This window comes from Chrysemys picta, chromosome 6, assembly GCF_011386835.1.
Source record: "Chrysemys picta bellii isolate R12L10 chromosome 6, ASM1138683v2, whole genome shotgun sequence".
Lineage (NCBI taxonomy): Eukaryota > Metazoa > Chordata > Testudines > Emydidae > Chrysemys > Chrysemys picta.
Genome location: NC_088796.1, coordinates 83,786,668 through 83,805,209, shown reverse-complemented (window position 1 = coordinate 83,805,209; position 18,542 = coordinate 83,786,668). Strand labels below are relative to the sequence as shown.

Genomic DNA, 18,542 nt, shown 5'->3' with positions numbered 1-18,542 from the left:
GGTTTGTTTTGTTTAAATACAATTTTGTATTTTTATTTTTTTAATATGTATACTGCACTGTGTGGTTCCTTTTCCACTTGAATAATCTCGGAGGATGGAAATAGAACAGTCAGGCTCATATTTGTTTCAGATCAATTTCACTTACAAGGTCTCCTAAACTAGAAAAATACTGAAATATTTGGGTTGCAAACACTGGATTTAAAGAGTCCCTTCAACAAATAAACAATTTCCATTACATTTTTTAATAACCATGAAACAACTTCTCCTTTCTATGCTGCACCAAAGATGTGGTCCATTTTGTGACTGATTACTTAATGGAAAGACCGTGACTATAAACAGAGTCTTGTAACGTACATGCCAATGTGTAGTTTAAAATTTAACCACCAACATTTAGGGCTACATAGTTGCTCTCTCTAACATGGCCATGCAGGGTGTAAGGAAGACAGCTGCTCTAGGTCCCTCCACAGCAAGTGAGAAGAGATGGGGCAGAGCCATGACCGCTCTCCCCAATAGAGGCAAAAAGAGGTGGTACGCCATTCACCTTTTTCAGGGCTGCAGTTATTTACTTCTGCCCCTACTACCATCACCACAGACGGAGGGGAGCCACAATTCCCATGTACTCTGGGCTGACCCTAAAGGATCACTCTGGTCCATAGGAAGGTGATTAATTTTTCCTTTACATTTTTATATCTTCTACGTTTGCACCAATGACCTTCACAATGGGCATACCTAGGTAGTTGTTGGCCAGTGAGGTTAAGGGCCTCAAAGTGAGAATCTCCTCCAGCCTGACACTAGCTGCCAGGAAATCTTCTCCCAATCAGCCAGAATGAAGTAAGTACTGTAGCCTTTGAAGACATCTGAATACAACAGATTGTATTTTTCATGATAATTGTTTAATTATATGATTTCATAGAGGCACTTCATTGGGGTAAAGGTGAAAAAAATCTCAATTTAATAATAATGTAATCATATTTTAAATTGAAGTCTATCAATTTAGAACAGTATTCTGAATGCAATGGAGCAGTGGTGAGGATTAATTCCACAGGAGCTTTCATGGACTTTTCTTGTTTAATCCCATTTCTATTGGCTGCCTGCCTGTCCAGGAGACATCTGTAGTAATACCACGCAAATAAACTGCTGTTCATAGTTTGCCAATAGCTATGACACAGTTACACACATTAGAGCACTGGGACTTGAATATCAAATTGACATTCCCATCAATTCCACAGATTCAAACAAATCCAAGCATCCCTCAGGATCTACCATCTGTCCTAAATCTTTCACAAAAGCCTTAAAACCACAAGATGCAGGAGTTCCATAGAGAATGTTTTATATTTTCAACCTGTTAAAATATTAAATTACATTCTTCTATACCAGCTAAGATTTCAAAGCCCATACTGAAAAATGGTTTCTTTTGGTAAGTTATTTAAGTATGGTGACTTTTTTTTTAAACCCAAAAAGTTACAGTCTGAACAATCACTCTTCGTAAATTTTCAATAAAAAATGTCCAGCTAATTATTTTGACAACTGTGACTAAATTATCAAAGGTCAAAGAAAACATCCACTAGATTACAGATGAATGAAAGAATGGAAAGAAGTTAAATTCATTATATTCATCTTCAAAGGAAACTTTAATTTTACTGTAATTCTTTTACATAAATTGAACATAAATCCTTCAGCATTATAAAAGGGAAAATGCTCACACCTCTACGATAAAACAAACTGTATGAAACATTAACCTACTAATGTACTTCTGAGAATTTAGGATAATTGACTAAAAATAACTGCGCTACTTCCTCTTTATATCATTTACCAGTAGAACCACAGATGTATATATACCTAACCTCACTCATGTTTACTCCTTCCTGTAACTAGCCTTTTGAAACTGAAACAGTTGTTGAAGGAACAACAGAAAGGAAAGAAATTTAGAAGAAAGCCTCCAGACAAGGAAACTTAAAAGCAGCTCACCCCATTGTTTTATTATTATTAATTATTTATTATTTTAAGTCCTGGAACGGTATCATCCTAGCTTAAACATCCACTTTTCTCACCAAAATATAGTTTCCATTCCAGTGGTCTGCTGCTGTAAAACGTATATACACTTGCTGCTAATGCAAACACTTCACTCATACAAAAACCAGCCACACTGCCTCAATATAGTCTAGTTTTATCAATGAATTTATTTTAACACACACAAACACAAACCACAGGTTAATGTTAAATAGCCAAATAGTAATGAACTGCCAAAACTGCATATGCTGTCCAGAGATTGTTTTCAGAATGCATTCTCATGAGTAGCCTGTATGGTTCAAGAGTTCTAAAATAGAACAACTCAGTATATAAAAAGGTAGGTTAGAGCTTCTGAACTGAAATATCTTAATACACATAATTAGCATTTTGTTTTAGTAATGTGGATATCTAACATATCAAAATAATATTTGCTGCTGTATCAGTTTCCGTGGTACTAGCCCTTATGCTGGAGTTCTATGACATCTCCTAATTTGGTGCATAGCAGGATTCACCAAGAGGCAGAAAGAAAACAAGAACGGTAGAGCAGCAAAGGGGCTAGGGCTATAAATAAAGATCAATGCAAAAATAATCTGGCCATTCACTGCTCCTGAAGCTTCCGTTTTCATGGCAGTATCTAGTATCATATCTGCTATGCTGGCTATATTTTAGTTCATATAACTATATCCTGGCCTGCAAAAAACTAAAAGGTAGCACTTTGGAAAGCCCGTTCAACTGTGAAAACAAGAAAACAATTCGAAGAAATTGGTAACATCACTCATGGACTTACAAACAACAACTTACAGCTTTTACATCTATGGGATGGGGGAGGGATAGCTCAGTAGTTTGAGCACTGGCCTACTAAACCCAGGGTTGTGAGCTCAATGCTTGAGGGGGCTGTTTAGGGATCTGGGGCAAAAATCTGTCTGGGGATTGGTCTTGCTTTGAGCAGGGGGTTGGACTAGATGACCTACTTAGGTCCCTTCCAACCCTGGTATTCTATGATTCTATGACTTTCTGTGGACAGCCATCAGCTTGCAGAAATCCTGTGCTTCAAATTTTCCTTTTATGGATTTAGTAAGAAAGATAAGTAAATGAATTGTTTTTGAAAGGGTATTGATAGCTACTTTAGTCTACTATAATTCAGTAATTTATTTATAGTTCTTCAAACCATTCCTCAAATACTCTTTTTTTTTTTTTAAGTCAAAAACTCAGCTCTTAAACTGCTCTCTTTTATTGTTCCCATACTGTCATAGATTCCAAGGCCAGAAAGGACCGTTGTGATCATATAAGTCTGACCTCAGGTATAACACAGGCCATAGAACCTCCCCAAAATAATTCCTAGAGCATATTTCTTAGAAAAACATCCAATCTTGATTTAAAAATGTTCCATGATGGAGAAGCCACCATGACTCTGGGTCAATTGTTCCAATGGTTAATTACTGTCGCTATTAAAAATCTATGCCTTATTTCCAGTCTGAATTTGTCTAGCTTCAACTTCCAACCACTGGATCATGTTATACCTTTCTCTTATAGTCTGAAGAGCCTAATGCTAAATATTTGTTCCCCTTATAGGCACTTATAGACTGTGATCAAGTCACCCCTTAATCTTCTCTTTGTTAAGCAAAATAGCTTGAGATCTTTGAGTCTATCACTGTAAGGCATGTTTTCTAATCCTTTAATCATCCTCATGTGTCTTCTCCAAATGCTCTCCAATTTATCAACATCTTTCTTGAATTGTGGGCACCAAAACTGGACATACTATTTAAGCAGTGTCTGCACTAGTGCCAAATATTGAGGTAACAAACTCTTCACTCCTATTCTAGACTCCCCAGTTTATGCACCCCAGGATTGCAATAGCCCTTTTGGCCACAGCATCATACTGGGAGCTCATGTTCATCTAATTATCCACTATGACCCCCAAATCTTTTTCAAAGTCACTGCTTCAGAGGATAAAGTCCCCATTCCATAAGTACCATCTACATGTACTTTATTCCTACATGTATACATTTACATTTAACTTTACTGAAAGGCATATGGTTTGCTTTAACCCAGTTTACCACGCAAGCCAGATTGCTATGAATCAGTGACCTGTCTTCTTCCTCATTTGCCACTACCCCAATGTTTGTGCCATCTGCAAATCAGTGATGATTTTATGTTTTTTGCAGGCCATTGATCAAAATATTAAATAGAATAGGGCCAAGAAGTGGTCCCTGTGAGATCCTACTGGAAATATACCTGCTCAATGATGATTCCCCATTTACAGTTACATTTTAGACCTATCAGTTGGCCAAGATAAGCTTAATACAGAATACAAAAGAACACAGCATCACAAACAATTGCAGCACACAGTTCCTGCTCATAACTAACAAACCACACTTTGTGTTTGGGTGACTGCATCTTCTCATGTAGCCTCAACAATTATCGTACCTTTCTACTCCCTCAGTCCTATTTTGCATCTCATCCTGCCTCTGTGACACTTCCTCCCGGTGTCTTGCTCTCAATTTAAATTTAGCATGGCCAAAACTGATCTCTTTCACTTTCCACCATTCCCCAGCCTCCCACAAACTTCAGTAAGGTTTGTCAGTGAGAGTCCGAAAAAGGACATATCCAATTCCTGCACTCTCACAAAAAACCTTAACTCCAACATTACATAGTTGGGCATTTGAATATTTGTGAGGAAAGGAACATATGCATTATGAATGGTTACATGTTGGAATTGAAAGAGAGGTTACTGTGGAGCTGAAAAGTCTATGAATGTTCTAATTGCCATAATTGAGTGATAAAGCATGAATGCTGAAGTTGGTCTGGATACTAATGTAGACTTAACTAGAGATTTCCTTGATTTTTAGTGACTGTGTTGATAGAAAATATATTTGAGCAACCTGAACTCTTTATTAACAGAGTGGTGTGTTTGGTGATATATATTTATTAAAAACTCCTCTGACAGGAGATTTCATCTTATTTTCTGCCTAAATGAGTGATTATGATACTAATTAAACTTTAACATGCAATAGTAAATATTAACTCCAACAGTTCAATACAATTTCAGTTAAAGCATACTAGTAAGTCTCTCATCATGAAGTCCAGCAAAGAACAAGGATTCCAACTGTCGGGGGTGGGAAGAAGGGTGTGTGTCAAGGATCAGTCCAACACTGAGCAAATGAAAGAACAAATCCAACTTAGCTTCAGATTCCACTTTTAAAATAAAACTGTCATTTTCTGGACTTATACAAATTGTTTCCCAAAAAACTATGATGAACTAGGGCACGGACACTTTAGAGCAGCAGATGCTCTTCCAGAAGCAATGTCATAAAGCATTTTTGTGGTAATTAAGCAATGCATTTCATTAGGAACAAAAGATACTGGACTATCTGTGCACCCAACCACCTACATGTATGAATGCTCGAATAACATACCATCCACACATTTTTAAAATTGATATCTCAATCAATACACAGAGAAATACCGTTTCCCTCACCATACACACACCGTTTATTATTTTGGGAGATCCTCCAAAGTGTAATCTCATGCTCTCCTTCTATCAGTGGAAGGACTCCAAAATAATTTGTTGGTGCTAAAATTTAAGCAACAGATGTAATAGCAGAGCTGAAAAGTATGTGGAGTTCTTTTTCTTAAGATGAGGGGAGGGGATGAGGAAGATAAAGAATTTCCTTGTAATTTTAAAGGTTCAATATTTTATCAAATACCAAGGGCAGAAAAAACTGCTATACATCATTAGACAGCTAAGATGCCAGGTTTTTAAATGCTGTACAGTATTATGCCAGTGGTTCATGAGTTAGTGGACCCTAAATTGTTCACATCCTTCACAGTAGGCAAACACACAAACCATTTACTATGTAGATCAGAATGCTTTCAGTACCCCAGCGTCCAAGACCAGTCTGCCCTTGAAGACAACTCTACTGGTAAAGGACATTATTTTTGTATTAAAAAAAAATGCACATACCACAATAGCAATAATGAAAAGAAAACAAAAATCCACTTTGAATAAACTGCCTTCCCCCTCCAGGAAAAGCGATATGAAACCAATTTAAGTAGGGATGGTGAGTGGGCAATAACAAAAACAAAAATAATCCCACCAAGGAAAAGACCCCGACGAGCCCACTCTGTCTGAAAAGATGAAGAGACCTTGAAGTTTCTGATGACTTTTAGAACATGCCTGCAGCAGTGTGAAAAACTCCCTGAAGTCTGGAGTGCCCTCGTGGCATTTGTGGAGAGTGGGGGAAGAAGGAGAGGGCAAAAAATAATTTCAATGTGAAGAAGTAAAGGAGTGAAGAGTTTTAGTTCCTCAAAGAAAGGACATGTCTCAGACCCAAGTTCAAGGATCCACTTAATATGTTAAAACAGACAACTTAAAGCCATGAAGTCAAATTCTCTGCTAAGAAAAATCCTCTGTAAGTTGGTGTAGCTCCACCGACTTCAAGGGATCTTTACCATCGTACACTAGCAAAGAATTTGCTTCAGGTTCTTCAAAGAGGTAAGCAATATAACTTACTTTATTTGGCTATATGTAATGGACAAACCTTGCCCTCACTTCAGAACAGCTGAACCTTGCAGCAGTATTTTAAAAATGTGATTACAGTCTAAGGAGGGAATTTACCTAAGTCCTGTAAGAAACAAACCTCTCACATCCCAAGAAACAAAAAACAAAGGATTGCCCCAAGGTCTAGTTAGTTATGAATGGTCATCCCTAACTCAAACTTGAGCCAGATTCACTGAGGCCTGTAAGTACACTGATCTTATACTGTAAGTATACCATCTTATACTGATCACTACTCATATTTTCCACTATCATGTGTATTTTCTTTTAAAATTTCTCTCTCATATACTATGTGTGTGCATGCACGCAAGCACGCACCTGTGTGCATACACTCATTCATATCCAAGTCAACACTAAACTAAGTGAACACAATCACAGACAACGCTGAAATGAGTGTATACTTACAGGACTTAAAAGCACAATGTTTTCTGTCAAGTGTTAATGTAGTTGTCCCATTAATGGTAAGTAAAATAAATCACTACAATTACAGAAGAACTATCTGTATCTTTGTGCAAGGCTGTGTGTTGATATTAACAATGTGAAGGTCACTTTGTGACCTTTACACTAATAACTGTATCAGAAATCTGTAGTGTGTTTGTACCATATTACAAACTCTCACTCTGTTCAAAAACACAGGTGCAGATCTTTCAATGGCACTTCAAATTTCAGTCAAATTATGTGAGCATATGGGATTAATAGAAGTTCTGGTTGCTGAACAGTCTCATCGGCATTACTAGGATCCTAACTCCTGCCAAGCCTAAAACAGGCTTTTTTCTTATGCCAAATGAAGAGTTTTATGCCACGAGAAGAGTCATTATTATAGCTGATTAACTTTTTAGAATCTGGCTGGTGCAGTGGTCATCACATTATTAAAGGGGAAGGGTAGATGTGAAAGTCAGTTGCACTGGAGAAGTTTTGTCTCAGCAAGTCTGCAGGAAACGTTGACCACTTTAGTTGTAATTTTCTAGTCCATGAATGCCAAGCAAAGGAAGAGAAATAAGAACTTTTCAGAATTACAAAATGTGAGAAGAACCATGCAAATATATGCAAACATTAATTGAGGCATACTTGTGTTCACATACTTCCTTACAGATATAAAATCAAACAGTGGGATATAAAAAGCTGAGAAGACATCAGAACTATATTCTGGCCCCAACTTATCTCAAAGTGAAAATACTGCAATTTGTCATGTTTCAGTGGCAAGCTAAGAAAGCAGAAGTGTGACTAGATTCATAACCAACCCATAAGCAAAAATAAATTGTGGTCTAGACAGACCTGTCAGAAAACTCAAATCCATTTAAAAAATAAACTTATTTTAGTCAACCTGTAGAACTCATTGCCTAGGGATGTTTTAAGGTCAAAACTATAATAGGGTTCAAAAAAGAACTAGGTAAGTTCATGTAGGATAGGTCCATCAATGGCTATTAACCAAGATGGTCAGGGACACAGCCCCATGCTCTGTGCGGCCCTGGTTTCTGACTGCCAGAAGCTGGGAGTGGACAAAAAGCCATGGATCACTTAGTGCCTGCCTATTCTGTTCATTCCCTCTGAAGCACCTGGCACTGGCCACCCTCGGAAGACAGGATACTGGGCTAAATGGATCCACTGGTCTGACCCAGTATGCCCATTCTTATGTTGTTCAAGATTAATTTTTTAAAGAATATATTTTAATGGCAAATCAAAAAACTCCACACAATGTAGTAATGGCTGGATATCTAAAATTTTCAGGATTTATAAACCTTGTAATTTTTAAAACTTAAAGATGCAGCCAATATACCAAGGGTAGCCAAACTGCGACTCTTTTACACTTAAAGTGTGGCTCACGGAAACCCCCACTCTCCACCGACCAGACTGTGGGGGGCGTCTCAGGGCTTCAGACGTGCAGGAGGCAACCGCTGGGGCTTGGGGCTTCAGCCCTGCAGCAAGGCGGTGGAGCTTCAGCCCTGCAGTAGGGTGGTGAGGCTCGTGGCTTCTGCCCCGCGGGGAGGAGGCATCTTAGGGCTTCAGCCCTGTGGTAGGCACATCCCACGTGGCTGAAGCCCCTAGTCTCATCACCCTGATGTGGGGCTGAAGCCCCTAGCCCTGGCAGGTGCCTCCCATGGGGCAAAAGTCCCAAGACTCCCCTGCCCACAAGGCAGAAGCCCTGAGCCCTGGCAGGCACGCCCGGCTCTCGAACTTCTGAAGATTTCTCGAACTTCAGAGGGTCAGTAAGTTTGGCCAACCCTACAACATACAATATTAATATACTCTGCTAGGGTTACCATACGCCCGGATTTTCCCAGACATGTCCGGCTTTTTGGTCCTCAAATCCCCGTCCGTGAGGAAATTCCAAAAAGCCAGATGTATCCGGGAAAATAGGGAAGGGTCGTGGGGCTTGGGTCTGGGCTGGAGCTGGAGCCGGAGCCGCTGGGGCCAGCCGTGCTCGGCCGCCGCCAGGTGGGTAGTAAAACTAGGAATAGGATACATGCATCAAAATTTGTCACCTTACATTAATTCAAATCAATTTAAATTCTTGCCTTACAGACTTATATTTATTAAAGGTATATTTATTTTTATGTTAAGGGAATATTTCTTTCACCAAGGTTAAATTTCATAGTGCTCTACAGTTTGTTTTCTGAAACAGTTTCACAACTTACCATGTCTTCAAGTTCTCAAAAATGTAATTAGCTCTCAAACAGAAAGGAATAAAACAATAAACTATTAACTCAATTACCCTCCCCCGCTTCCCCTCCCAACATACTTCCTCAAGTCACTGGAACCATTAGCTTTAATTATGACTAGTTTGCAGAATGCCAAATCAAAATAGTTTACATAAATTAAATGTGAGCTTCTAGAGTCAATCTTTGTTTTTCAGCTGTGGACATGTCAACTTCTCATATTCTCTTCACTTCCTTTTGGCAGGACATTGATCATTCTTCTAGATGAACAACTGTGCTCCAATACCAACCTTGCTAACAGAATGTTGGAAATCATTAAGAAAGGGATAGATTTGGTATTGGAATCTCCATCCTTAGACACTGGGACTTTTCAGCTCGGAAAAGAGACGACTAAGGGGGGATATGATTGAGGTCTATAAAATCATGACTAGTGTGGAGAAAATAAATAAAGACGTGTTATTTCCTCCTTCACATAACACAAGAACTAGGAGTCACCAAATGAAATTAATAGGCAGCAAACAAAAGTATTTCTTCACACAACACACAGTCAACTTGTGGAACTCTTTGCCAGAGGATGTTGTGAAGGCCAAGACTACACTAGGGTTCAAAAAAGAACTAGATAAATTAATGGAGGATAAGGCTATCAATGGCTATTAGCCAAGATGGGCAGAGATGGTGTCCCTAGCCTCTGTATGCCAGAAGCTGGGAATGGGCAACAGGGGATGGATCACTTGATGATTACCGGTTCTGTTCATTCCCTCTGGACCTGACATTGGCCACTGTCAGAAGACAGGATACTGGGCTAGATGGACCTTTGGTCTGACCCAGCATGGCCGTTCTTATGTTCAACCACCCAAAAACAAATACCAGTCAAAACCAGGATACCATTTTTCAACCACTTGTTGCTAGGTGACCCTTCATCCATTTGACTGCATTTCAATGGTCGTAATGTATTAGATAAAAGTATAAAACCTTTTAAAATGTAAGCTTCATTTGAGCTTTTTTGTTCTTTCCACTGGGAAAAGCTGTTTATCATCTTTGGTTCAACTTTAAGTCAGAAAAACATTTATATTACAGTGTGTGTGTAAGAGATTTAATAGCCTAGTAGCAAGGACAGTGGGTCCTAAGTATCTGAATGCATGAAGCAAGCTGCTCATAATGAGCCCAATCCTGGAAGGTGTAGAAGGCTCTCAGATTCTCCAGGATCAGGCCCAAAAATCAAATAAATATCTGTTCAACGGGAAAACTGACTGTCCATGTACTCATTGCTTTTCCAGGCCAGAACTATGTGTTTTACCACCAGCTCTTTTGAGCAAGGACAATTAAAAAACCTCAAAACTGACTATACATTTTAACTATATACTATGCTTTGAAAGAGCTGCAAGTCCATCCTAAAAACCATACATGTTAAATTGACAACTATTATGCAAGTGCACTTAAACAGACCTATTCTCAAGGCTTCTAGCAACTCTACTGTCAGATGGTTGTATATCTGATAACGTTACATGACATCAACTTGTTGTAAGCAATAAATAGATAAACAAAAATTCTTTGCTTAAATATTCTTAAGAAGCTAATAAAGAGGAATTCAACTATCCACAACATTTCAGCATTTATTTTTTAAACTAAATATTAGCAAGATAATGAAATGTACAAAATAGATTAGAGGAGCAAACAAGGTAGGTTTACAGTGCTTCAACCTAATCAGGTACAAGCTGTTCTATCTGGTTTCTATGTTATTCACAAAAAAAATTAATAATTAAAATAGTTAAAAATAAAAGAACAAATATAAAAACAGTCTTATACAAGATGGCCAATAATGGAGGAGAAAAAAGAAATCTGAAGTTTCCACCAAAATCTAAATAACTACTCTACATTTTGCCTAGGAGAACACTTCAATTCTCGTTGCCACAACTGAGATGCACTGGATAATTCCATTGAGAACAAGTTTCACACACATCTTAAACAATTTCTAGAACTTTAGTAAATGCATTGTCTAAATAGAGTGTTCTATTAACAATTCCAGAATATGAACATATTTAATAAGGTTAAAATCACTGGTAATTTCAAGAATTTGCATGTCAGTTATAGAGAGAGGAAAGGCTTCAAAATGTTTTAAAAGTTAACTAAGCCTTAAAAAAATAATTTTAAGAAGAAATCTCAGTCTGATATGTAATATTTCTTTTGGACTTCCAATTATCTCATTTTAAAGAAAGAATAAAAGATATGCCCTTATCTTCCCCCAAATTTTAATGTGTAGTTATATCAAACAGTATTAAAACCTCTTGCAGTCTTGCTAAACCCTCCTTTCAAGCATCCCATCTACAGTTAACATCCTCAAATAAGGACAACATAATCAACACACAGAAGTTGCCTCAACAACCAGAAAATGCTCTACTACTAAAATATTTTTTTAACACAGAATTTATACAGGAGAAGCCTAAAGCCACACAAAAATATTAATGTACCACTGAAAATGCATAACAACACCTGAAAATTGAAGATAGCTTTGAAGTGCTGTGTCCCCTTTTATATCTCCCTTCCCAGCTTCCTGGACTTCTGGACATAGCTAGGCAGCAGCTCAGGCAGGAACTCTACTTTAAAGTGGTAGGTCCAATACAAGTAATAAACATTACTGGTGACCTTGTGATCTCGGCTGCCTGCCTTTTAATTCCTGCTTCTGTCTAACACATAGGACATTTTTATTTGGCTTGGCAGAGAAGGCCAGAATGTCTATCGCCTTCTGATCAAAAGTCCAAAACAAAGACTAGCAACTGGGCCTAGGGAAAAAAGTTTATGTGGAAATCTATATACTGGCGCTTAGCAGTCATAGTAACTGGATATGGCAAACTGTTTGAAAAATTAAGACATGACATATAGCAGCCATAATTAAACTTTAGTAACAGTGAGACTAAACTGTAGGGATAATTAATCCAGGCTTACTTTTGATGGTTAGAGTTTAGGTTGTGCTTCCATCTTATTCAACCAGTAATATTCCTTAACTGCAACAGGATCAAATTTTAATGAGCACTTTACATTAATATTTCTACAGTGACTATGCTCTTGAAAAATTCTGGCTGCGCCAGTCATTCATTTCCTGCTGTAAATCTCATGACTTTATCTTAGTCCCTTACACATTTAAATTAAATTAAATTATTTCTGTTTTCCATTACAGTTTTTCTTGTCATTTTTAGGAACAATGAAGGTGATGTGTGCATTCTATGTTGTAATATTAACATTTACACCAATTTACTTAGGTAATATTTACACCAATTTACTACAGAGAAGCAACAAGAGATGGAAAAACTAATAGATCGGCTTATGTGTTTGTATACTGAAAGGAGTGTTTGTGTGTATTGTACTGATTTGTTAAACTTTCTTTCTAAATATTTTATGTTTTTTGCAGTTTCAAAAATAAAAATAAAGAGTTTCATACTGCGCTTAGGGTATGAAATATATTTTCAATTTATAGAAAAAGTCTGCTTTAGAACATCAGGACTGGACTTTGAACATTTATAAAAAGGCTAGAAAGCAGTAAAATTTTAGGGATGAGGGTCTTATACACACCCCATCTTCTAAACTGCAACATTCATATCTTAGTAATATTCATTGTTGTATCGGGCCCTTAACTGCTTATAGACAGACATAAATCAAACTATGTGCAGCATAATATGGTTCAAAAATATACCTAAGTAGCATGAGATGAAATTATGCCGGAACACCTTGAGTGGGTGTCTCATTTATTTTCTCCTCAGTCAGTCAATCTGTACAATATATACATCTAAACAGAGCAGCTAAAATGACAAGTTATCCACTTCCCAAAGGGCTACGGTTCAAAACAGAAAGAACTAAATCACACAGTGCTGTAAATAAAACATCTCTATGCAGTTTAGATAAATGAGTGACACAGGTGCAAGCAAGGGCGCCACTCACTCCTTTCACTCACTCAGATCCAAAGGCTGACTAATGCCAGGTAACCTGCCATCTCCCACCGCTGTTCAGTGTCTCATTTCCAAGTTTTGACTCCTGGCTTGGTGAGAAATTGCAGAGCTACTGACAAGCAGCAACAGCAGCAGCCACTGCCGCCCACTCACGCCTGTACTAGTCTGCAGGCTGGTTAACTACATCCTATTCTATCCTCCTGTATGCTGTTATCAGGCGAAGAGACATGACTTCCAAAATAACACAGAATAGTCATATGACCGTTCAGACCACCCAGATGTGTGTGTCCACCCAGAAGTGTGTGTACATATACAAGACAGACATGCATTCCAAAGAACAAGGGGGCAGGCCATCTAACTGTGAATACAGCCTTACACAATAAAAATCCCATTGTCCTTCAATTACTGCCACACTGACCTTCTAAACAGAGCCAAATAACCAGATTATGAACCATTAAAGTGATCCATTGGGGCAGACTACCTGAATATTTCAATGTATTATCAGAACAACTTAAATCCTGGGAGTATACAGAACTTGATTATTATTTCTGAACAGAGAAGTATATTGTTAATCCACAAATGCAGAGAGAAGCGGTCTTTCAAATTTCTCCTCACTGATGCCCAAGTAAAAGCAGAGCAATGGATTATTTCTTCTATTAAATTATTCCATTTAAATTGAATACAAAATCATTACTGAGCTATTTGGGGAGTTTGCAAATACTTTATTTTCAATGTCTTGCAAATAGGCAGTTTTGAATTATCTATGTATTACTCATATTTCAAAAGATGGTTATCTTATTGTGCTAGATTAACAGAAGTGGCATATCTTTTACAAAACCTCCCAGTTAAGGTTATAGCCATAAGACAAGCAGGGGTATCTCTAGCAGAAGAAACTGAGTTGAAATTGGAGAACTGGTAGTTTTCAGCACCGAAAAGAGCACTGCAATATTAAAATACAGCAACAGTGGCTTATTGAGTTGAGTGGCAAACACTTTATACTCCGAACTACCATAGCTATGGGAAGAATAGTATCAATCTTTAGGTTATTTCCATTTTCCATCTTTAGCATGGCAACAAATTGGTGAAGGAATGGGTAAGAGGTGTATTCATTTCCAGCCAGCTCTCACTATATTCTGGCCACCTCCTCCTAGGAGAGCTTGCTATCCTCTGCCAAAATATTTTCATTCACTCTGAAACTAAATTAAAATAAGGGATGCTCTTCTTCAATCACTAAGCAGTATCAAGCACACACAGTTAGTTCTTTAAAATACCATAAATCATTATTTTTATCAGCAGAGCATGTTTTAGAATTAAAAAAAAAATACAAACCCATAAAAACACACCCACTGTTTGAATACTAGGACAACGCAGGCATACAATTCAGTGCATTTGTTCAGAATTTCTCTGTAGGTATACTGAGCAGGCTTGAAAAATTTACTCCAACATCTACCAACCCAAAGGCTAAACCTATCAGCTTAATACCTATGAAAAGAAAAATACCTGTGATGTGAAATCCCTGAAGGCTATGGCTAGTTATAGGAATAAAGTAATTGTACACTGCTTCTTCTGTACATGTATTTAATTGTAACATATTGCCAGTAAACCTTCTATTTATTTTTTTTTCAATGTAACAATCTCCTTTTGCTGTTCTCATACATTCTTTCCCTTCCTAGAGAATAGATCATAGTTTGTCTTCTCCTCCATTATTGTCAGTCTGTTTCCTCTTTACTTTCTCTCTCCCCACCCTACATTGTGCTATCTCCTCTATATTTTTAATTCCTCCTTTCTTTTCAGCCTCAACACTCTCTCTCTCTATAGATGTACATGTGTACACACACACACACACACAAAGTGTTAAAAGAACAAAGTAAAGCACATCTAAGTCAGTAAAATGCCAGAATTAAAGATTGGCCTGTAGAAGCCTAATTTGGCCCACTTGTACATATGCACTGATACAGTCTTTAAATATATGATCATATACTCTTTTCCCCACAGGACCCTAGTCTCATGCATTGCACAGAATGGATGATGCTCACCTTGTGAAGTTGTGCAGTCTATATGGTTTTATAAAAAATATGGTAATGAGTGAGTAACTGGAATGTGCTTCATGCAAAAGGTCTCTTGTAAGGTATCATTACAAAGCTTATAATCTACTGAGTGTGATCATCCTATTTGTATAAATGTACCAATCTTGTATCTGGGACTAGAAATATGAAATATAACTCTGTGGGCCTACTGTAATTATGCAAAGTGTGGGCCATTAATGGTGGTTTGGAATCTTAATGGCTCCCATCAACCAGGACAATTGACTGGGGCTCTGTTTGCAAGCAAGCCTTCCTGTGAGTCAGGCTGGGAGGAATGAAGGCTTGGGGTCTTACAGTGACATGTGATCATGTCACACGAACTGGAATCCATCTTTAACCTAGTGGGGGGGAGGGGGGTGGAAACTCAGAGGGACAAAGGGTTCCTGCCTTATGCAAAAGATATATAAAGGGGTAGAACAGAGAAAAGGGGGAGAGAGGAGCCATCATGAAGAATCCCCTAGTTACCACCTGAGCTGGAATAAGAGCTGTACCAGGGGAAGGAATTGTGCCCAGGCCTGGAAGGTGTCCAGTCCGAGGAAAAAAACTTACTGAAGCATCTCTGAGGGTGAGATTATCTGTATTCAGTTTGATTAGACATAGATTTGCGCATTTTATTTTATTTTGCTTGGTGACTTACTTTGTTCTGTCTGTTACTACTTGGAACCACTTAAATCCTACTTTCTGTATTTAATAAAATCACTTTTTACTTATTAATTAACTCAGAGTATGTATTAATACCTGGGGGAGCAAATAACTGTGCATATCTCTCTATCAGTGTTATAGAGGGCAAACAATTTATGAGTTTACCCTGCATAAGCTTTATACACGGTAAAACGGATTTATTTGGGTTTAGACCACTTTGGGAGTTGGGCATCTGAGTGCTAAAGACAAGCACACTTCTGTGAGCTGTTTTCAGGTAAACCTGCAGCTTTGGGGCAAGTAATTCAGACCCTGGGTCTGTGTTGGAGCAGACGGGAGTGTCTGGCTCAGCAAGACAGGGTGCTGGAGTCCTGAGCTGGCAGGGAAAACAGGAGCAGAGGTAGTCTTGGCACATCAGGTGGCAGCTCCCAGGGGGTTTCTGTGATCCAACCCGTTACAGTGGCACAGCGAGCAGGGTCTGTGCATAGCTGATTGCTTTGAGATACTGGTAGTGATTTTAAGTGAGTTTTAAGTGTGGTGGCTGGAGAACAGAAAGTGGTTACTGGTTTGTTATTTTCTGTTTGCTTATTTCGGGTAAGGGAAGTAGGGACAGAAAAGGAAGCAAAATAAGTAAGAAGGAAGATCAGAAGAAGCTAAAACTGCACAGGGTGCAAATTGCCCAGAAAGGCTGAACACTGGGCATTGTGAAAGTCTCTGTTAACTAAGACCGTGGCTACACTCAAAACTTCAAAGCGCTGCTGCGGGAACACTCCCGCAGCAGTGCTTTGAAGTGTGAGTGTGGTCGCACGCCAGCGCTGGGAGAACTCAGCTGCAGGTACTCCACCTCCATGAGGGGATTAGCTTACAGCGCTGGGAGCTTTCAGAGTAGCAGCCGTGTTAGTCTGTATCCACAAAAAGAACAGGACTTGTGGCACCTTAGAGTCTAAGTGGCTCCCAGCGCTGGGGCAGTGTTTACACTGGCGCTTTACAGCCAGTGCTTTTTCACACCCCTGTGCGAGAAAGTTGCAGCGCTGTAAAGCGCCAATGTAGCCAAGCCCTAAGAATCTCCTGAGTTGAGTGCATCCCAGTTTCAGTGAACTGCAGATGGGTGTGGCCCAACCTCTCTGTCTGTGCTGAAGCTGACTGGAGTGTCTAAGGGTATGTCTACACTACGGGATTAATCCGAATTTATATAATTCGAATTTGGAAAACAGGTTGTATAAATTCAATTGTATGCAACCACACTAAGCACATTAATTCGCCGGTGTGCGTCCATGTACCGGGGTTAGTGTCGATTTCCGGAGCGTTGCACTGTGGGTAGCTATCCCATAGCTATCCCATAGTTCCCACAGTCTCCTCCACCCATTGGAATTCTGGGTTGATATCCCAATGCCTGATGGGGCTAAAAACATTGTCACGGGTGGTTCTGGGTATATCCTCCCCCCTCTCCAGGAAGCAACGGCAAACAACCGTTTCGCGTCTTTTTCCTGGGTGAACAGTGCAAACGCCATACCACGGCAAGCATGGAGCCCGCTCAGCTCAAGATAGCAGTCATGAACATTGTAAATACCTCGCGCCTTATCGTGCAGTTTATGCTGAACAAGAACCTGGAAAACCAGGCGGCGAGGAGCAGGCTACGGCAGCGCAGCGAGGAGAGTGATGAGGATATGGACATGGAATTCTATCGAACCGCGGTACCCGGTGCTTTGGAGATCATGCTGTTAATGGGGCAGGTTATAGCCGTGGAACGCCGATTCTGGGCCCGGGAAACAAGCACAGACTGGTGGGACCGCATAGTGTTGCAGGTGTGGGACGATTCCCAGTGGCTGCGAAACTTTCCCATGCGTAAGGGCACTTTCTTGGAACTTTGTGACTTGCTTTCCCCTGCCCTGAAGCGCCAGAATACAAAGATGAGAGCAGCCCTCACAGTTGAGAAGCGAGTGGCGATAGCCCTGTGGAAGCTTGCAACGCCAGACAGCTACCGGTCAGTCGGGAATCAATTTGGAGTGGGCAAATCTACTGTGGGGGCTGCTGTGATGCAAGTAGCCAAAGCAATCACTGAGGTGCTGCTACGAAAGCTAGTGACTCTGGGAGATGTGCAGGTCACAGTGGATGGCTTTGCTGCAATGGGATTCCCTAACTGTGGTGGGGCGATAGATGGAACCCACATCCCTATCTTGGCACCGGAGCACCAGGGTACCCAGTACATAAACCGCAAGGGGTACTTTTCAATGGTGCTGCAAGCACTTGTGGATCACAAGGGACGTTTCACCAACATCAACGCGGGCTGGCCGGGAAGGGTTCATGATGCTCGCATCTTCAGGAACACTACTCTGTTTAAAGGGCTGCAGCAAGGGACTTACTTCCCGGACCAGAAAATAACCGTTGGGGATGTTGAAATGCCAATAGTTATTCTTGGGCACCCAGCCTACCCCTAAATGCCATGGCTCATGAAGCCACACACAGGCAGCCTGGACAGGAGTCAGGAGCTGTTTAACTACAGGCTGAGCAAGTGCAGAATGGTGGTAGAATGTGCATTTGGCCGTTTAAAAGGTCGCTGGAGATCGCTATTGACTCGCTCAGACCTCAGCCAAAGAAATCTCCCCATGGTTATTTCTGCTTTCTGTGTGCTCCACAATCTATGTGAAAGTAA

The 18,542-nt window shown here is 39.6% G+C and overlaps 1 protein-coding gene across 18 annotated transcripts in view; it reads right to left on the bottom strand.

Annotated features, from left to right (window-relative positions):
- SEMA4D (semaphorin 4D) overlaps positions 1 to 18,542 on the bottom strand; it is a 159,989-nt gene that overhangs the window by 72,833 nt on the left and 68,614 nt on the right. For 2 of the 18 annotated variants that reach the window (XM_065550389.1, XM_065550396.1), the window contains exons 1-2: positions 13,172 to 13,443; positions 12,169 to 12,227 (exon numbers count right to left, since the gene is read on the bottom strand). The exons of 11 other annotated variants lie outside the window; for them this stretch is intronic. The gene's annotated coding sequence lies outside the window, so the exon portion shown is untranslated. Of the gene's footprint in view, positions 1 to 11,713; positions 11,852 to 12,168; positions 12,228 to 13,158; positions 13,444 to 18,542 lie in introns of those variants that run through there. 5 more of the 18 variants (XM_005307644.5, XM_042854587.2, XM_065550392.1 and 2 more) reach the window with 5 other exon arrangements.